Source organism: Lagenorhynchus albirostris, chromosome 1, assembly GCF_949774975.1.
Source record: "Lagenorhynchus albirostris chromosome 1, mLagAlb1.1, whole genome shotgun sequence".
Classification (NCBI taxonomy): Eukaryota; Metazoa; Chordata; class Mammalia; order Artiodactyla; family Delphinidae; genus Lagenorhynchus; species Lagenorhynchus albirostris.
Window position 1 is genome coordinate 168,912,769 of NC_083095.1, and position 21,958 is coordinate 168,934,726.

The 21,958-nt window shown below is 37.5% G+C and overlaps 1 protein-coding gene across 2 annotated transcripts in view; it reads left to right on the forward strand.

Moving 5' to 3' along the window:
* Positions 1-21,958, forward strand: part of TAF3 (TATA-box binding protein associated factor 3) — a 154,082-nt gene that overhangs the window by 29,268 nt on the left and 102,856 nt on the right. Inside the window, exon 2 of one of the 2 annotated variants that reach the window (XM_060160041.1) lies at positions 4,857-4,893. The exons of the other annotated variant lie outside the window; for it this stretch is intronic. The gene's annotated coding sequence lies outside the window, so the exon portion shown is untranslated. The remainder of the gene's footprint in view (positions 1-4,856; positions 4,894-21,958) is intronic. 2 annotated transcript variants of the gene reach the window in all.

A 21,958-nucleotide genomic window follows, 5' to 3' on the forward strand; every position in this document is an offset into this window, starting at 1 on the left:
GCAACCTGGAGGACACAGAATCACGCAAGAGGAAAAGCTGGAAGTTGTTCTGTACTGATATCCAAAGAGGGTTAAAAGAACCTATTGTAATGGTGAAGCAGGAACAGGCTACTACTTTGAAGAAGGAGATGGAGGAGAAGTAGAAGCAGCAGAAGCAGCATTCATTCTGAGACTGAAAGAGCGCTTGGAAATTTAAAATCATGGTATCAGGGAAAAAAAGAAAAAAAAACTCAGTAGAGAATTAGAAGATAAAGGTGAGGTAATCCTATAGAAAGCAGAACAAAAAAAGATTTTAAAAGAAAAAAGTTTTTTTTACAAATTACAGGACCAGTCCAGGAAGTCCAATATCCAAATGACAAAAGTTCCAGAAAAGAGGCCGTGAAGCCACAACCAGCCCAGTAAAATTGAGCACCACTAGAGCCAGATTGTTGTCTTGAATTTACTTCTCTCTGAAAGCCAGGGCTCCTCAGAAAAATGGTTGTTTCCTAGTCTGGGGTCTTAGTTGCAGTACACAGGATGTTTCGTTGTGGCACGTGGGCTTCTCTCTAGTTGTGGTGCTCAGGCTCCAGAGTGCGTGGGCTCAGTAGTTGCAGTGCACACGGGCTTAGTTGCCCCGCAGCATGTGGGATCTTAGTTCCCAGACCAGGGATCGAACCCACGTCCCCTGCATTGGAAGGCAGATTCTTAACCACTGGACTACCAGGGAAGTTCCAAGCATTTATGACTTTTGTTTTTACATACTTTAATCAATTGTAAGCTTATAGGATCTGATTTTAATTAAATTAATTTAATTTTCTCCCTTTTTGTAATAGATGTATATCTGAAAAAAACGATGTCACTCAAATTTTTAAAAATAGAATATAAAATACAGCCAAAATGCTCCCTACTTAAAGGATACTTGCCCCTAATCCTTTATAAAGTGATGAATCCTTCTGAAAAGCAAGTAGTGATCTCACTTTCAGATTAGCTCTTTGAGGGACATCTATCTATATATATAATTAAAACCCTAAAAACCAAGAGAACTCTCTTAAACTTTTAGCTCCCTGGAAGGAAGATGGATGGTGCCTTGTATTTAGAATATTATGATAACGATATTACAGTTCAATCACAAAAGACTATGAGGACTAGAAATCCCCCTGTTAATGTTCTAAAATTTCTTTTGAATTTACTTCTTAATGGAATCGAATCCGCTTCTCTTTTTGTTTGAGTAACGATCAGTGCAAGTAAGCATCTAAGGTGATATTATTTGGTCATGCTGGTGCCTAAAATAAATGTGAAAGAAAGTAAGGAAGATAAAGGAAAAAACAAGGGTTAATTAAAATGCAGGATCTTCAGCAAGCCACACAAACTCCTTTCTGATGGTGTCTCTCCTATCACAGGTACATCATTTCATCCCATTAGCAAGTTAGAACTATTTCTCACCACTGCTCTCATAGGCGATCTGTGTAGGGGAAGGTTCTTTGGAATTGGAGGAGAAGCTGGCAGGATGCCTGCGGAATAGCAATGGGTACTCCCAGAGAGTCAGGGACTTGGTGCCGGAAAGTCTTTGGAACATTAAAGTAGACACTGGATAGTGTATTATTTGGGAGACTGTCACAGGACTCTACTCAGACTTGTTCTAAAGTTTTAAAAGGCATTTTGATTTTATGTTGCTTGAATTCTTCATCCTATTTGTGAGTTATTTCATGAAAGGGTAATTGTATTTTGATTTGAGGGAATAATGACTTTTTTCTTTCACACGGGTATAAATATCATCCAAGGAAAGCTCTTAGCTTTCTCGTAGCTTTCTTACATGATTATTTACCTCAGCATCTTAAGCGACGTTTTGTTAAGGTTAAGAAAGAAAACATAGGAGAAAATTAGAGAAGTTATGAAACTACTATTAGCTTTCTAAATTCATTAGGGGAATACTCTGATTTTCCACCGTACCACACCCCAGGGTCCTTTTCAACATTTCTGAAACATGTTTTTTTTCCTGCCAACCTTAGGGGTTTCTCAGAAACTTTATCTACCTGTCAGCTGAATTATTTGGGGGGAGGTGGGAGTAAGGACGAGTGGAATTTGAGGATTTATGGGGTTGACAGATTACGAATAGGTTTAAATGGCCTCAGTAGCATATTAACTGTTGAGCTCTGTTTTATTACAAATGGGGACGTGAGATCATATAACTCTCCCTTATAGCCTATCCCCTAGTAGAAGAACTACTCTTTCAAAATAGTAACTGACCTGGCTGTTAAAAACAGTCTTTTCCAAGGAATTTTAATGGTAGAATAGTAAGCTTTTCATCTTTATTCTAAAGCCACTAGTTTAAAAATCATCAAAGAAATGAGTGATATTACAAGGGATGTCCAGTAATTTTGTATAATTTGGACTTGGATTCTAGTTCCTTCCCTGAATTTTATATTTAGTTTTTTTTCCTGGCACTTGGTGCTTTAGAACCTCCTATATGATGTAATCATTTATGTCAGTGTCAACTGAAAAAAATACACAACCTGAAAGTTGAGAATTATGTTTTATCCAGCGAATTTTCTGAGGACTTAAGCCTGGAAGACAGCTTCTCAGGTCACTCTGAGGGACTGCTGCTAAGAGGCCAGGGAGGGGCCAGGATATACAGGAGTTTGGGGAAAAAAACCAGGGAGTGGGAACATCAAAAGATTAGTATTAATTAAAGAAAACCAGACATCTGAAGTTAAGGAATTTAGCACTTTTCTGTGTATGGGAAGATGCAAGAGCCTGTGTCTGGGCTCATTGAGATCGTTCCTCTGATAAGCACCTGAACTGTCTAGGACCAGTCTCCTGCTTTTCTCCAGCCTGAAGAACCCCCTCAGGGTGCACAGGGTGGCTGCAGTGGCTGGTGGCCTGCTGGCTGCAGCATCCTGTGTTTTACTGATACGGCAGGTGACGTTTTTCATCCATATCAGCCAAGCTACAATTAATATCATTAACAAAGTTGATTTATTCTTGGATACATACTTAACTAGTTTTTCACGAGATCTGGTCATTCCTGACTAGTTAGGAAGACTCCAGGCTTTCTTATTCGAGTGTGCTGCAGACTGGAACACAGAACTGGGAGTCAGAAAGCTCTAACATTGACTCCTCAATTCCTAGCTGCGTTATGTGGAACAAGTCTTAGGTTGTTAACTGAGTTCTGTCTTTTTGTTTGTTTTGACCCTCAAAGATACATCTGTCGTTAAGTAGAAGTTACTGTAGGGTTGTTGTGAGTTTAATGCATATGACACACTTGGAAAAGTGCCTGGAACTAGTCAAGCACCCGGATCATTAATTGTTTTAATGTCACCATCACCATCACCATCACCATCATCATCAGATCTGCTGGTACATTACAGGTTTTCTTTTTCACTTTTGTTTGTTTGCTTGTTTAGATCATCCAAGGTACTACCTTACTTTGTTACTTGTAGGACAAAAAAGTGAGAATGTGTGTGCAGAGTTGCGCCCCTCGCTCTGCGGCCTATCTGGGACCTGTTCTCTTCAGAGTGGAGAGAGGTGGAGAACTGGGTGTCCTCAAATAGGAAGGGCTGAGCCCTAAGCAGCCTCTTCCCCTGACTCCCCAGACAATGAAAACAGGCTGCTGTTACTGACTTTACAGAGAAACATTCTACCCCCTCCCTTCCTTGTGGCTTCTGTTGATAATACTGTCTGACCAAAAATGGCCAAACCCTTCTAGCCCCCTTGTTTCAAGAAATATGACAGCAAAATGCCAGCATTCGCACAAACTTTACTTAGTCGCTTATGGGTTGCTGTAATAAGACTTTGACCTGCTGTGCCTTCAGCCAGCACTTGATCTTGAAGGCTTGGTCTATCAGATTTCAGACCAAGGCAGCATCACCCTGTTGCTGCAGCACTTGTGGCATCTGCTTTGTCAGTGGAGCCGGAAGTGGAGTTTCTGTGTTGACTGTTAGGAACTAGCCAACTTATTCTGAGCATCCACCGTGTGTGCTCATTGCCTCAGATACATCATCTATTTCATCCTCATAGCCACACTGCGCGGTAGGTCTTTAATCCTCATTTTAGAAGAAAAATTGAGTCCCAGAGAAGTTACATAATTTCTAAGATGGCAGAGCCAAGTTTGAAAGCCAGGTTTGTAGGACTCTCCGTGTATCTGTTTTTAATTGTTTCTTAATCTTTTATCAAACAAGTGTGAATGATAATTGGGGATGCGTAGGGATTCTGAAAGTTATGTTCTTTTTCTCCTGTTGAACTTCGGTGACCTGAGGCTTGTTGGTGGGGATGACACCAGAGCCTTTGCTGTATGTGTGTATATATATGTTCTGTTTTCGTTTTTGTTTTGGCCATGCAGCGCAGCATGTGGGATCTTAGTTCTTTAATCAGGGATCGAACCTGCACCTCCTGCAGTGGAAGCATGGAGTCTTAACCACTGGACCACCAGGGAACTCCCTATGTGTGTATATGTGTGTATGTGAGTATGTGTGTATGTGAGTATGTGTGTGTGTGTTTATGTGAGTGTGTGTGTATGTGACTGTGTGTCCTACTTTACTCCTAGCATCCTTACCTTCAGGTCTTTAGTCACATGTCATGTTATTCTTGAGACCTTTCTGGAGCACCTTGTTGAAAATTGGAATCCTCTTCTATACGTACATATCCTGTCTTCAGATCTTGCTGTGTGGTTTCTGGGTTCCACGAGGGCAGCCGTGATTTCTGAAACACCTGACATGGGCTTTTCCTGCAGCCCATTCCACATTGGGCTGCGAGAATAATAGGGACCCGTACTCCAACTTTCCCACTTCCTGACAGCATGTCCAGGGAGAGACTGTCTGCTGTTTACTGGCCTGGTCTCACCTCATTCATTCCTTCTCCCATGTCTTTGCCTTTGATAGAGACAAGAACTTGAGACCATCCTCAGCTGAGAATGAGGTAAGGAAACAGAAAGGGATTCACTTGTGTTTTGCTCCATTTTTTTTTTCCTGTGGTGCATTATGGCTGCACTTTACATATTTTACCCATTTAGTTTGTCTGTCTGCCTCTACCAGAATGTAATCCGTAAGAAGGTGTTTTTGTCCCTTGTATTCACTGTTCCATTCCTAGCGTAGCCCCTGGTTTGTTGAACAAATGGCTGTCTCCTAGAGAATTTATTTTGTGACAATTATTGTGTATATTGCCCTAGCATTGTGGTTTTGTGTCTCCCCATCCATCTTATACTAAATATAATGGCAGATACTTAGTCTAAATTCACCCTTTGAAATTTTATTTCAAGAAATGAATTCTTAAGTGTTTGAAGTTCGTTGTTTGAAAAACTTTGTTGATTTTTAAAAATGGTTGGTACAGTAGGGAGATATGATCCATGATGCAATAAAATACTGCTTTTTAAAAAATTAAATTGATTTATTACCTTTAAAAGTGTATATTAATTCCTATAACTAATTGATAACTAGTAAGAGCAAGTACACAGTGGACTAGTCATACTGTTGATAGCTCTATGCTGAGACACCCTGGGGTGACACAGTGAGCTCACAGGGGTGTGAGGGGTACCATAGGATATTTTAAAGTTTCAAGGGAAAAACAAAGATACTTATACTGTGGGACACTTGCAAACTACTAGCTCAAGGTAGTTTATAGTTTTAACATTAGATGACGCTAAATTCTTCTTAATGATGTCATGTATTTACAAAACTAGATTTTTAGTGGTTGCTGTAATTAAAAAGCAAGAACTGTATGAAAACCACTGTAAAACAGCTGAGGGTGGCTGGGTCCAGTCTGCAAGGTTAGAGAAGTTGCGCAGGACTGACAGACACACAGCCAGTTAGAAGTGACTGGGTTATTTAAGACTAAAAAACAAGTTCTAAAAGAATGTATGTTATTCGATTTAAATAGCTACTAGGTTGTTAGCATTTAAGTACTAACTATTGGTACTTAACAAATGGAATGGTTCTGTACTTCTGTTGGCTTTGGTGGACTGTGAAAAAATTACTGAGACTTGATAAGGGCCCTGTGAACTGAAAAAGTTTGGATACCTCTGGACTAGTCTGGGAAGAGGTAGTGATGCCATCAGCAAGTTTTTTTTGGTTGTTTTTTGTTTTTGTTTTGTGGAAGAAGCAATGGAGAGATTGTATAAGAAGCTTGAAGAATTTAAACAATGGATTAGATTTAACCAGAGGTCCCTATCAACCTTAGTTTCTATAATTCTATGAACATTTCATATATATATATGAATTTATATATAAATAATATGTTTATATTATATATTATAGTTATTATATTATTGTATTTTAACAATTTGTATTATATATTTTATTTTAAATACATTTAAATATTTACATTATAATATAATATGTGTAATAAATTTATGTGTATGAATTTATTAAGCTTTGGTTTAAATCTTAAGTAAATCTTTGGTTTAGTGAACTTTTTCCAAGGAGTTTTACTGTAAAACTGTTCTAGAATCATTTGTAGTTAGCAAACATATGGAAGCCATGTAGATCTTTAGGTCACTATTGGATTCCTTCAGCCAGGTTTGTGCTTTTGTCTTTGGAAAGGTTTTGCTCTGATCAAGCACTCAAATTTCCGTATCCCAGATAAGGCATTGCTAGTGCTGATGTTTTTAAATGGAAAGCTTCTATCTACCTATTTTGAAAGTAGTCTTAGAGGTTTAGAACTGAGAAATTGAAATGACCTTTTAGGTTATTTTGCCCCATACCAATCACAGCCTCTTTCTCCTTCCAAAGTAATCTCTACATTGATTTTTGATTACACATTGGAATTATTTTATAAGGAGACACTTCCTCTCATACTATTTGGTTACCCAATGGGATAGTATAAAATATAAAATAAAAGTCAGGATAAATGCTTGCTTTTTTTTTTTTTTAATATACTCTGTTTTCAGGTTGACAGAGTGATTCATTGTTACCTATGAGGTACCAATTACATTTTATTTTATTGTGAGCTCATTGATTTAACCATATATAATGGATTTTAATTCATTTAAGTTCTTATCCTTACTGGAGCCCAGTAGCCCAATCTTTTGCTAGCAGAAGGCTCTTTATATTTGCTACTTATTCCTTCTGACTTATCCTAGGGATTTGTGATAGGTTCCTTGCTGTCTGATCTGTTAAAATGTTACAGGCTCTTAGGGTAGGTCTCAATTGACTGCCATGTCTCTTGAGTATGGATCAGATTTGCATACATCTAATAATTTTTTATTATTTTCTTGACCGTGTTAATGATCCTTTGTAGAGTATGGATTCTGTTATCCTTTGAAGAGTGTTGATTTTTTGTTTCAGCAGGAAGTTAACTTGGTTCAACTCAAACTCCAAACTGTCTCTTTTGTATGTTGGGCAACAGCTGAAATCTGTTTAGTGTTTGATTTTTTCCCCCTGGATTATTGTCTTAACTTTTTTCCAGCTTAATTGAGGTATAATTGATGTGCACTAAGCTTCACAAGTTTAAAGTATACATTTTGATAAGTTTTGACCTATGTGTATACTTGTGAAATCACTGTCACAGTCAAAACAATGAACATGCCCATCTCCTCCAAAAGTTGCCTTAAGCGCTTTGTAAACCATGTCTCTTCTGTCCTCCCTAACTCCCTCCCCAGGCAACCAGTGATCTGCTTTCTGTCACTGTAGGGTAACTTTGCATTTTCAAGAATTCTATATAAGTAAAATCATAGTATATACTATTTTTCTGACTTTTTTCACTCAGCATAATTATTTTGAGATTCACCTATTTTTTGGCAAATATTCATAATTTACTCTTTCTTATTGCTGAGTAGTAGTATTCTGTTATGTGGACATATCACAGTTTGTTTACCCATTCACCTATTCATAGACATTTGGGTTTTTTCCTATTTTGGACTATTTTACATAAAGTCGCCAGGAGCATTTATGCTTTCGTTTTTCTTGGTTAAATACCCAGGAGTCGAATGGCTGTGAGTAATAAACTGTTCTTCATCTCTGAGCTGGGAGTCTGGTGTCATCTACCAAAATCCATGAAACTGTGGCAGACTAACTTTTTAGGCTGAAAGTAGAGTAGCATTTCAGATGCTTTATAGTACTTGACACTAGATCCTTTACAATTCCATATAAAAGTTAGGACAAGCCTATAAATTTCTACATGAATGACTCTTGGAATTTATATTGGGACTGCATCCCATCTACAGACCAATTTGGAGAGAACTGAAATCTTAACACTATTGAGTCTTCTGATCAATGGACATGGGATAACTCTCCATTTATTTAGACCTTCTGTAATTCTTCTCAGCAGTGTTTTATAGTTTTTGGTGTACAGCTCTTATACATATTTTGTAAACTTGTATTTATAAAAATAAATGAGTATTTCACATATTTGATGCTGTTTTACAATACATGGGATTAAAAAAAAGACTTTATTTTTTAAAATAGTTTTAGGTTCACAGCAAAATTGAGCAGAAAATACAGAGTTGCCAGTTGTCATCTGGGGAAGGCTTGTCTGACATGTGCTGTTCTGCCATTACTGGAAGTTGAACTCCAATCAGCAATTTTTCTCTTGGGAAATGGTATTTCAGAACCACAGTCTAAGGCTCTGGAATGTTCCTTGCTGTTGGGTTAGCCTGTCACTAATGGTCTTTTCCTTTTTAAAATCATTTGTTCTTTTTACTTATACACTCAAAAGGATTTTTTTCTTTTTCCTAAAAAGTCTACAGATTTTATCAGAATATCTTGGCATTGGTTGTTCTGGTTGATGTTCTCAGGTACATTGTGTCCTCTTTCAATATGTAGTTAAAATCTTCAGGAAAATTTTCTTGAAGTATTTCCTTTGTGTTTCTTCTATTCCTTTAGTTTGGTTTTCTTTTTCAGGACTTACCGTTAGCTATATGTTGGGGCTTTTATGCCTTTCACCAATATTTGTCTTTTCTTTTTAATTCTTTCTAATCTTTTAATTTTGATTTATAGAATTTTCCTTTTCACTTTTATTTCTCTTCAGGCATTACTGGGTTTATTTGCTCTTTTGCTTTTTCTAGTTTGGTCTTTGTTTCTAAAATGTTTTTCTATCACCTCATTTCTGAATTTTTCTAATTCTCATTTATGCATTTTTCATAGCTTATATAATTTTCCAAGTGTTCTTTAGCTTGTTTTTAAATAGTATGTTTCAGTGCTGAACAATTTCTGTTTTTGCCATGTGTTTTTCAGTTTTGCTTTCATTTTTGATGGAGTGTTAATCTGTTTCTCCTTTTTTTACATGGTAACTTAGTTTGGGTTTTGACCTTGATAGTTCTCTGATGACCTTTTTTTTTTCCTTAACATCTTCATTGGAGTATGAAGCTTTACAATAGTGTGTTAGTTTCTGCTGTATAACAAAGTGAATCAGCTATACATATATGTATATACCCATTTCTCTGCCCTCTTACGTCTCCCTCCCACCCTCCCTATTCCACCCCTCTAGGTGGTCACAAAGCACCGAGCTGATCTCGCTGTGCTATGCGGCTGCTTCCCACTAGCTATCTATTTTACGTTTGGTAGTGTATATATGTCCATGCCACTCTCTCACTTCATCCCAGCTTACCCTTCCCACTCCCCGTGTCCCCAAGTCCATTCTCTACATCTGTATCTTTATTCCTGTCCTGCCCCTAGGTTTTTCAGAACTTTTTTTTTTAATTCCATATATATGTGTTAGCATACGGTATTTATTTTTCTCTTTCTGACTTACTTCATTCTGTATAACAGAATCTGGGTCCATCTTGCTCACTACAGGTAAGTCAGTTTCGTTTCTTTTTATGGCTGAGTAATATTCCATTGAATATATGTGCCACATCTTCTTTATCCATTCATCTGTCGATGGAGACTTAGGTTGCTTCCATATCCTGGCTATTGTAAATAGTGCTGCAGTGAACATTGTGGTACATGACTCTTTTTGAATTATGGTTTTCTCAGGGTATATGCCCAGTAGTGAGATTGCTGGGTCATATAGTAGTTCTATTTTTAGTTTTTTAAGGAACCTCCATACTGTTCTCCATAGTGGCTATATCAATTTACATTCTCACCAACAGTGCAAGAGGGTTCCCTTTTCTCCACACCCTCTCCAGCATTTATTGTTTGTAGATTTTTTGATGATGGCCATTCTGACCGGTGTGAGGTGATCCCTCATTGTAGTTTTGATTTACATTTCTCTAATGATTAATGATGTTGAGCTTCCTTTCATGTGTTTGTTGGTAATCCGTATGTCTTCTTTGGAGAAATGTCTATTTAGATCTTCTCCCCATTTTTGGATTGGGTTGTTTGTTTTTTTAATATTGAGCTGCATGAGCTGCTTATATATTTTGGAGATTAATCCTTTGTCAGTTGCTTCATTTGCAAATATTTTCTCCCTTTCTGAGGGTTGTCTTTTCGTCTTGTTTATGGTTTCCTTTGCTGTGCAAAAGCTTTTAAGTTTCATTAGGTCCCATTTGTTTATTTTTGTTTTTATTTCCATTTCTCTAGGAGGTGGGTCAAAAAGGATCTTGCTGTGATGTATGTCATAGAGTGTTCTGCCTATGTTTTCCTCTAAGAGTTTTATAGTGTCTGGCCTTACATTTAGGTCTTTAATCCATTCTGAGTTTATTTTTGTGTATGGTGTTTAGGGAGTGTTCTAATTTCATTCTTTTACATGTAGCTGTCCAGTTTTCCCAGCACCACTTATTAAAGAGGCTGTCTTTTCTCCATTGTATATTCTTGCCTTCTTTATCAAAGATAAGGTGACCATACGTGCATGGGTTTATCCCTGGGTTTTCTATCCTGTTCCATCGATCTATATTTCTGTTTTTGTGCCAGTACCATACTGTCTTGATTACTGTAGCTTTGTAGTATAGTCTGAAGTCAGGGAGCCTGATTCCTCCAGCTCCGTTATTCTTTCTCAAGATTGCTTTGGCTATTAGGGATCTTTTGTGTTTACATACAAATTGTGAAATTTTTTGTTCTAGTTCTGTGAAAAATGGCATTGGTAGTTTGATAGGGTTGCATTGAATCTGTAGATTGTTTTGGGTAGTATAATCATTTTCACAATGTTGATTCTTCCAATCCAAGAACATGGTATATCTCTCCATCTGTTTGTATCATCTTTAATTCTTTCACCAGTGTCTTATAGTTTTCTGCATACAGATCTTTTGTCTCCTTAGGTAGGTTTATTCCTAGGTATTTTATTCTTTTTGTTCCACTGGTAAATGGAGTGTTTCCTTAATTTCTCTTTCAGATTTTTCGTCATTAGTGTATAGGAATGCAAGAGATTTCTGTGCATTAATTTTGTATCCTGCTCCTTTACCAAATTCATGGATTAGCTCTAGTAGTTTTCTGGTGGCATCTTTAGGATTCTCTATATATAGTATCATGCCATCTGCAAACAGTGACAGCTTTACTTCTTCTTTTCCGATTTGGATTCCTTTTATTTCTTTTTCTTCTCTGATTCCTGCGGCTAAAACTTCCAAAACTATGTTGAATAATAGTGGTGAGAGTGGGCAACCTTGTCTTGCTCCTGATCTTAGTGGAAATGGTTTCAGGTTTTCACCATTGAGAATGATGTTTGCTGTGGGTTTGCCATATATGGCCTTTATTATGTTGAGGTAAGTTCCCTCTATGCCTACTTTCTGGAGGGTTTTTATCATAAATGGGTGTTGAATTTTGTCGAAAGCATTTTCTGCATCTGTTGAGATTATAATATGGTTTTTCTCCTTCAATTTGTTAATATGGTGTATCTCTTGATTTGCGTATATTGAAGAATCCTTGCATTCCTGGGATAAACCCCACTTGATCATGCTGTATGATCCTTTTAATGTGCTGTTGGATTCTGTTTGCTAGTGTTTTGTTGAGGATATTTGCATCTATGTTCATCAGTGATATTGGCCTGTAGTGTTCTTTTTTTGCGATATCTTTGTCTGGTTTTGGTATCAGGGTGATGGTGGCCTCATAGAATGAGTTTGGGAGTGTTCCTCCCTCTGCTATATTTTGGAGGAGTTTGAGAAGGATTAGGTGTTAGCTCTTCTTTAAATGTTTGATAGAATTTGCCTGTGAAGCCATGTGGTCCTGGGCTTTTGTTTGTTGGAACATTTTAAATCACAGTTTCAATTTAAGTGCTTGTGATTGGTCTGTTCATATTTTCTATTTCTTCCTGCTTTGTTCTCGGAAGGTTGTGCTTTTCTAAGAATTTGTTCATTTCTTCCAGGTTGTCCATTTTATTGGCATATAGTTGCTTGTTGTAATCTCTCATGACCCTTTGTATTTCTGCCGTGTCAGTTGTTAATTCTCCTTTTTCATTTCTAATTTTATTGATTTGAGTCTTCTCCCTGTTTTTCTTGATGAGTCTGGCTAATGGTTTATCAGGTTTGCTTATCTTCTCAAAGAACCAGCTTTTAGTTTTATTGATCTTTGCTATCATTTCCTTCGTTTCTTTTTCATTTATTTCTGATCTGATATTTATGATATCTTTCCTTCTGCTAACTTTGGGGCTTTTTTGTTCTTCTTTCTCTGTGTGCTTTAGGTGTAAGGTTAGGTTGTTTATTTGCGACGTTTCTTGTTTCCTGAGGTAGGATTGTATTGCTATAAACTTCCCTGTTAGAACTGCTTTTCTGGTGCTCATTTTTGTTGAGGTTAGTTTTCTTGAACTTTTAGGAGACGGCTTGGTTCAGATAGCTTTTCTGTCTTCCCAGAGCTCCCTCTTTTGGCCTCTGCATGTAGTGTTAAAATATACTGCAAATTGATTTCTGAGGTCATCTGGCTGCTTCTCCTCGTCCACTTTGTATGACTTCATCCTTCTTTCATCCCTGTTGTCCCTGTTCTGTGCCAGTTCTGGTACCCGTCCCAGGGGTTTCTCCTGCTTATGGAGCCCTGTTGTGGGAGGGTGCCCTGGCCTTCACCAGCCCCTTTCAGACTTCACTCAGAGACTCATCTGGTTTGGAGCAGCCAGTACCTCTGCAGTTTTAGCCACTGTTCTCAAAGTGGCCCCTGCACTTTCCTGTGAATGTCTGTGGGTTATTATTAAGGTTCTTCTCTTCTCAGGTCAAGTCCACGGCTCTGTTGCTTTCTTCTACTTTTTTCATAATATCCTGATGATAGGTCATGTGTCTCTTGTTTTTTTTGTCCACAACTGCTTGTATATTGGACTTGTTGGGGATATCTTATCCCTTAGTTTTGTTGTAAATATTATCCATGGGTTTCTGATTTTGTATCTCATTGTCCTGCTTTTATCATATGGAGATTCAGAGAGATCCAAAAATTATGCTGCTATTGCTTACCACCATTTTCCCGGAATTTTCAAGATAATTTTTTTAAAATGTGAATCATCGCGGTACGTTTCTTGTGCCCCTTTGTAATCAATTTCCTCCCTTCCCTCCACACCCCACCTTTGCACCCCTCCCCCACAATTGCTGCTCTGTTTTCTATCCCTGTGATTTTTCCTTTTCTAGAACATCATAGATGGAATAGTTCACTATGTAACTTTTTGAGTCTTCTGTTACTTGGCATAATGCTGTTGAGATTCACTCATTATATATGTACCAGTAGTCATTACTTTTTATTGCTGAGTTGTAGTCCATATTATGAATATGCCACAAGTTTTTTATCCATCACCAGTTGATGGACCCTTTAAAAAAAGTTTTCGGCAATTACGAATAGAGCTGTACATACATTAATGTGTAGGTTTTTGTGTAGGCATGTGCGTTCATCTCTCCTGAGTAAGTGTCTAGGAGTAGAATGTCAGGGTCACATGGCTTATTTGTCTTTTTATTATTGAGTTCTTTATATTTTCTGATCACCAGTCCTTTATCGTATATGCACATTTTTTTGGCAAATATTTTCTCTCAGCCTTTGTTTTGTCTTTTCATTTTATTAACAATGTCAAGGAGCAGACATTTTAACTTTTGATGAAGTCCATTTTATCTTTTTTTTTTAATACTTTTTGTATCTTGTGAAATCCTTGCCTATCCCAAGATCGCAAAGATTTTCTCATGTTTCCTTCTAGAAGTTTTATAGTTTTAGGTTTTAGATTTATGATCCATTTTGAGTTAATTTTTGTGTATAGAGTGAGAATAGGTTGAGGTGGTTTTTATTTTTTTGTTTAGTTTCTTTGTGGGGTTGTTTTCTGTGTGTGTGTGCATGCGGGTGTCCTGTTGTTCCTGCACCATTTGTTGAAAAGTAACCCATTCTTTATTGAATTGCCTTGAGTCCTTTGTTGAAAATCAGCTGACCATATGTGTGTGGAGAGATGGTCTTTGATAAGACATTTCTCCACTGTTATGGGAGAATCCTGTAGAAATGCAGAGAGATTCCTAGATTTGGTGAGGGGCTGGGAGGGAGTTCCCAGTTGTTGACTTCTGAGTGAAGCGTGATTCAGGGTGATGAGCGGAGAGTGGTGAGTCAGGAGTGAGCATCGGAAGGTTGAGGAGAGTGGAGACGGTAGGAATAGTGGTTCAGAGAGAAGGAAAGCAGGCCGACCAGAAGGGTGCGGTGCGATTGTTGAGCCGGGTTGAGGGCCTGCTTTGAGGCTGGCAGTAGTAACAGGCCTGCCTCTGTTGTTTCACCTTTGCTGTCTAGCAGTTTGGTTGCAGGCCCATGGAAAGTGGCAACTGGGCTCATCTAGACTGAGGGGTTTTCACAGGCAAGAGTGAAAGAGAAATAGAAATGTTAGTAAAGGTATTTGTCTTGAATAGGTGATACTTTCACTTAGCTCGAAAATCAAAACAACAGAAGAAAGTACACACTGAGAAGGTTTCTCCCCTGGCTTTCCCTCTCCATTTCATTCCCTTCTGTTCCCTGTAGAGCACTTTTATGTTTCTCTTTGCAGTGTTTATTTATGCAGATAAAAGCAACCGTGACTCTTGTTTTATCCTCCCCCCATCATTTCCTACACAAAGTGCTGCATTCAGGGTCCACTGTCCTGCGCCCTGCTTTGCGCTTTGCTTAAAAGTATAGCCTCTTGCTCTTTCCCGATTGGTAGTTAAGAACTCTTGAGTCATCTTTGTGATGGATATGCCAAAATATTAATAGCAGTTTTGTTTGGAATGTAAGATAATTTTTAAAATGTTTTTTTGTATTTTCTAAGTTCCGTCAGTGTGCATATGTCACCTTTATGATTAGTAAACTTGGAAAACTAAATTTAGCTCTGTCAACAGATGTCTCCTTCGTGCCATCACCTTTCTGAGCACTGAGGATGTGGCAGCAAATAGAATAGGCAGAGGGTCCTGCTTCCTGGCGCTTGGGTTCTATCTCGTGTGGCCTAATAGTCACCAAAGAAGAAAAGAGGAAATGATGGCACGTGTTATGTGTGTAGAGATTTAAAAGAAGGGGTATGACTGTGACCTGCCCTGGGATGTCAGGGAAGGCCTCCTTCAAGAGGGGAGCATTTAGGCTGATGTCTCGGTGACCACAAGGAGGTCATAATCGGGGAAGAAGAGGTTCCAAGGCAAGAGCAAGCCGGTGCCAGAGCGCGGAAGTAAGATTGGGATTGTTTTCCAGACCCAGAAACGAGGCCAGTGCCTCTGAGAGGTAGAGGGGTAGAAGATGCAGCAGGGGTCAGTCCTGACCTGGTACTCAGGGAGAAGAAGCAGGATTTTTTTTTAAGTGCAACGGGAAACCCTTGAGGAGGTTTAAGAAAGAAAACAGAGCTATAGAAAAGGCTGCAGTTGACAGATGAGTCGGAGGAGAACCTGGAAAGCCCAGTTGGAAGCGACTTTGAAGAAAACCCTGCGGTGTTCAAGGCATCAGGCGGATGCCGAGGTGGAGGGCTGCAAAGAGTTTATTCATTGTTTTTCTGGTGCACTCTAAAATGTAATCTACCCAAAATGGTAACTCCAGATCTAAGAGATAAATTCAATTTTAGATCAATATACAGTTTAAATTCCAAAGTGAAGAATGCTGTTTTTAAAGATGTGATTTCAAGTATACATTTAAAAGCTATTTTATATTTTAGAGTAGGGAACTAGTACTTAGTTACTTCTTTGAGAATTATTATGCTGATACTGAGGGTGAAATGCAGTGTTTAAATTGGAGCTCAAAAACAAATATTTCCCAACTCATTAAAAGAAAAAAAATAGCTCTGGCTCCGAATTAGCCAGGAAATTTGTGTTTTACTGTTACTAGAACCACAGTGTACGAGAATATATATAGAGATTCTGAAGACGGTACATGCTCATTCCATATGGAGGAGATAGGGTGGCTACTAGAAATTTAAAGGAAAGGGTTATAGTCTTGCACTGCTCTGAATAGGAAGGAAGATTGGTGTATTTGTTAGTCAAAATGAAGAGTTAGATTTTTATTATATTGTTTAACAAGTGAAATATTCTAAAATAAAATAATAGAAAATCATGGTCCAGTAGTAGTAGGAAGAACAACAGTAGCACAGCTAGAGTGACCACTGAGGGATGGAGGCAGTAACACCATGGTTAAACCCTAAGCCTTGGAGGCACAGAAGTCTTGGGTTCAAATTCTGGAGTAGCTCTTTGTAGCTGTTTTATTGGATGAGATGGTTAAACATTCCAAGTCTCATTTCCTCAGTTGTGAAATATACATCACAAATATACATACCCTACCTCATGGGGTAATGGAGAAGATGAAATTGTAGTCTGGGTAAAGATCTTAGCGCCCTGTCTTCTGGCCCCTACAAAGTGCTGAGTAATCAACAATAATATAATTAATAATCACTCTAATTTTGTTATCTGTTTACTCATAATCCATAAGGAAAGTATTAATACCCTTATTTTTCTGATGAAAAACCTACTTTGAGAACTTTAAGAAATTTTCCTAAGGTCACACACCTAGGAAATGCAGAGGTAGGATTCAAACTTAAGATCTGACTTCAGAATTCATGCTTTTTTTGTTTTGTTCTGTTTTGTTTTGCGGTACGCGGGCCTCTCACTGTTGTGGCCTCTTCTGTTGCGGAACACAGGCTCCCGACGCGCAGGCTCAGCGGCCATGGCTCATGGGCCTAGCCGCTCCGCAGCATGTAGGATCTTCCCGGACCGGGGCACGAACTTGTGTCCCCTGCATCGGCAGGCGGACTCTCAACCACTGTGCCACCAGGGAAGCCCAGAATTCATGCTTTTAATCATAACTGCATATCATCTTCTAAAAAGATCCTTTTAAGATTAGAATTCAGATCATTGGATTCAGAGTTGAGAGTGTAAACCAACACATCATAGAATGATTCCCCTATCTTGTCTGTTAATCTGAAGATTTCATACTATATTCTCATATCCTACTTCTATGTTAAAAATAAAAGCTTTATTATATAAGAAAGATATTAAGTAAAAAAAAATTTTAAACCCATATAAGAAAAGGAAGACATCACTTACAATCACACTGCATAATGGGATCCATCCTGATTTCTCCCCTGGGTGTGTGTATGTAGGTATAGTTCTTATTGGTTCTTTTTCTCCAAAATAAGAATACACCATGCATACTATGTTCTGATTTGGTTTCCTTCCCACTCTCTTATTTTATTATAAATGTCTTTCCATGTCTGTAACCTTATCCTAGTGGCCGCTTACATTGTTACATTGTTGCATTCTATAGGTGTGCCGGAATCCATTTACCTAACTCCTTGTTGTAATCTTTAGGTTGTTTAGAGTTTTTCACCATCTTAGCAATACTTTCATGAACACCTTTGGCCACATATCTATTTGCACTTTCTAATAATTTCCTTAAGAGAAATTCCTAGTAATAGCATCGCTGGATTGATTAAAAGGTTGCCACATTTTTTAAAAATAAATTTATTTATTTATTTTTGGCTGTGTTGGGTCTTCGTTGTGGTGCACGGGCTTCTCATTGCCGTGGCTTCTCTTGCTGTGGACCACGGACTCTAGGCGCGCGGGCTTCAGTAGTTCTGGCTCGCGGGCTCCAGAGCACAGGCTCAGCAGTCGTGGCACACGGGCTTAGTTGCTCCGCGGCATGTTAGTGTCTTCCTGGACTAGGGCTCCCTGCATTGGCAGGCGGACTCCCAATCACTGCACCACCAGGAAAGCCCAGGTTGCCACATTTTTAAGGATACATGTTCCAAATTGCCCTCCAGAAAGGTCACACCAGTGTGCTCTCCTGTGACAGCATGAGACTACTTCTTCCCTGACACTCACCTCTATCCTGGGGGTTATTTTTGATCTTTTGCCAGCCTGGTGAAAAAGGGCTATATCTTATGCCTTTGATTACCAGTAGGTGTGTTTATGAACTATTTGTTTTCTTTTCATTGTAAATTGCCTCTTTTTATCCTTTGCCCATTTTATCATGCCTGACTTCTGAGTTTTGATTGGTCCAAAGAAACAATTTTCAGGAGTTTAAATTCTTGGGTGGACTATATTTGATTTCACTTTACAAACAGTTAAATTTAGGGATTTCAGGTGCACATCCTTTTTATTTTTTTAAAGATCATGAGGAGAAATGACAGATGGTCTATAGTAATATAGGTATCAGAAAAGGCCAAACAACTTGCTCTAAGGATTTGTCTTCTTCCCTCCTACATGTTAAACAGAGACATAACTTTGAACTCATTCTTCTGAGTAGGAACTTTAAAAACTCTGATCCCAAGAATGATCGATTGGATCCTTTCCTTTTCGTAATCCATAATTCCTTCTTTAATTTTGAAGATCTTCACAGTCATCGTTGTACTGTTGTGCTTTAAAGTACATACCAATTCTGACCCTTTCAGAAAAAAATCCTCAGATCCATCAGGATATACTCACTCCATTTTCACGTCTAATGTAATTCTCTGCTGCTTACATAATTATTTCTGTTTCTTCTCTTCCAGTGGTCAGTTTGAATACAGTTTCTTTCCTAATTGAAGATATTTTCTGGTGGTTCACTATAAAAGCAGTGTTCATAATATAAATTGTATTTTTCTGTTGACATCCATTATAAAATTGAAAATTAACTGCTACTGAGAAATGGGTTTTTTTTGTTGAAGAAGAGTCCAGTGGTAACTGGTTAAACCATCAGCTGAACTCTTCTCACTTGAAAGTTTTAGCCCTTGCCCAGCAGCACAACTGGAGACATTTCTGCCTCTTCCTCTTTTTCTCAAAGTCTGTTCCTTGGACCTCTCAACAACCCTCCCCCTGTCCCCACCACAGACTTTTTACCCTCTTGCCTGACAGTTTCCTGCTTGTGGCTTCCTTGTTCTCTATCCCTTCCTCTACCCCGTTCTCCCTCCCACCTGGATTTAAGTTGCTGAAAGACTGTATTCTGGGCATCACCTTTCTTGAGTTTCATGTTATATAAAACAAATTGGTTTCCTACACAGTTATGAAGTTCTTGTACTGCTTTTTAAATTACAGTTTCCATAACTTAGATTGTATGTATCTGTGATAGAAATAAACTGTTTATAAGGAAAAACAACAGGAGAGTTTCTTCAGCTCTAGATGTAAGGAATAGATTATTTTTGCTAGATTAAAAATCGTAATACATTGAGGTCAGTTGATGTACTTGTTCTTAAACTATTTTTTTAAAGTTTTCTATCTTACAATGTAAGACTCAAAGATTTTAAAGTACATGTAACTTTAAGTCTCATACTGTGATTTCTTGTAAATCAGATTTCATGTGTGGTCAAGTATTTTACTTCAAATACAAGAACTATAATAGTAACAATGGTTGTTTTGTTATTGAGATCCATATGCTAAAAGTAAGCATAGATTGTTAATTGTTGCTGAAACCAAGGGTATTCTTACAGAAGCACTTACTAGTTTAAGAAATACTAGCTAGTTAAAATAAATAAGTACGAGAAATAAATTTTCTCTGAATCTAAGTTGATCACTGATAACTATTGTTATCTCGATATTATGACATCTTATGCATGATAGACAGAATTAGGTAAAAATTCATAGAGTGAAAATTTAGTTTCTTGTACTAAATATGCAAATTTTAGATTAAGAAATATTATTTACAAATTATCCAAATATTTCTAATATTTATCATTTAAAAAAAACATTGTCTTATACCCAGATGGTATAGTTGTAAGCCGTATTTCTTAAATTTAGTTATTTCAAAACTCTAAATTTCATTAAGAAGCTTTTCAAATATAAAGTTAAATATTAATTTGGGTTTAAAGTGACACAAGTTGAATTTGATTATTTATATTAAAAGAAGGCAGCAAAATTTTCAGTAATTAAAGTTCGCTCCGGCTTTAGTTTCTGAGTAAAATGTTGTTTTTCTCTGCAAAGTTTGACACTTACCAGTAGAGGGCACTGTTGTAACACGGTAGATGTGTTTTATTGATTCACTAACTCCCCCATCTGCTTTTGCAGTTTGGAAAGTGTTTTTAAAAGCAGTGTTCTCTGTGTAATTAAAATCAGTTCCCTATATAATTAGCAATGGAGCCTTATTCTTTGTGGCAGAGTTTGTGGATGGTGATTTTTTTTAACCTGTACTCTTCTATAGCCAGTGGCAGAAACTATTAAAATGCAGAAAGTTATATTGTGGTTTATCAGCACTATATTGTAGATGGAAATATACAAAATCACAGTGTTTTATTTAGGTGCTCTGAGCAAATTATTTGATAGGAAACGTTTAAAATTCCTGGTTCTATCTTGAGAAATAGCAGAGTTAATGTGCCATAGTAATAATATCTTGTGTTCAGGTGCCCTGAATAATAATAGAGGACAAGGAATTCTTGCAGGGTTTTAAAAAATGTATCAGCATTAGTGTGCTGCTTTAAGAAACCACTGATCTACTTAGCAAATTCTCTATGTAATTTCTTTTTCGTGCCTTTTTAAAGTCGAACTACTGATGTAGATATTTAGCTAGTGAAATAGTGAATATTAAAGCACAATTAAAGTTAAACCTCTCTTTCTGAAAGGAACATAAATGTTACATAAAGTGACAGTAAATGTGCATTCACTGCCTGGCTGCCTTGGGAAATGTGTGGGGGGCAGGGAGGTTTGAGAAAATCCAAGCCTGAATTTGAAGTTGTCAGGGCTGTGATTCATAAAGTCATAATTTATCCATAAATCCCAAAGTAGCTTAAAACACACAGGAATCTTATTTGAAATCAAATTATAGATTACTAGTGATATAATTTTCAGGAACTTAAAAAATTAAGTAATAATTTAATGTGTTTGAAATTAATTTCATTCTATGCTTTAATATTTGTAAAAGAAAAGTATTTGAGAATTGAGAATCTTAATGGTTTAGTTTATTTTTAAATCTTTAATTGGCAGCCATGTGAAATTCTGGAATTAACTAGCATTTTCTTCAAGTTTGGGGTTTTTTTTTTAACTTTATATAATACTCTAGTTAAGGGTCTAATCGACTGTTGAAATTGTGTTTATCTCAAAACAGGCCTTTATTTTAAAAGGTGAAGAAGGACTTGCATTGGCCTACTTTATGGATCGTATCACAGACTTTGAAAAGCTGAATAGGTGATTTAATGTTGATTTAGCCATTCACTCTGACAATAAAAATGCAGGGTAAAACTTGAGAGAGGAGTAAGATGGTTGAGGGGAGCTACCAATGTAATTTTTTTAAAAAAAGCATTTAGAAATATCTTCTATGCATTTTATGGTCACTATATGTATATTTTTAGAATATTTTAGAGGAATTGGAACAAAGCGTGAGCTGAAGATTGGAATGCGCCTTAAGAAAGCTCTGTCGTTTCCCCCTAAATTCCCCTGACGTTGCAGATGTCGGAAGACCTAGTTTTCTCCCCTTCCTCCCATCAGTCCCACACTCTGTGCTTTAGGTGTGTCAGGAGACAGATGAGACCAGGTGTTTTGAAGAAGCAGCCACATGACAGAGGATATATAGAAACTGTACTAGTTTCTTGTTAGGCAACTAAAATATTAGGTCGATTAAAGAAAGTAACTTAATGCTATTTATCCATAGATATAAAGCTATTGTCTTCTCATTGCTTATGACCACAGTGAGAGTAAAACAAGTTTTCATTTTGTGGAAGCCTTTGTATCGAGTGCTTACAGTTCCTGTATCATCTTGGTAATGATTATTGCTGTGTTTTCCCCCTGGAGAGGCCATCACAGGTTTTAGTTGAGGCTATTTGTATTCAGCAA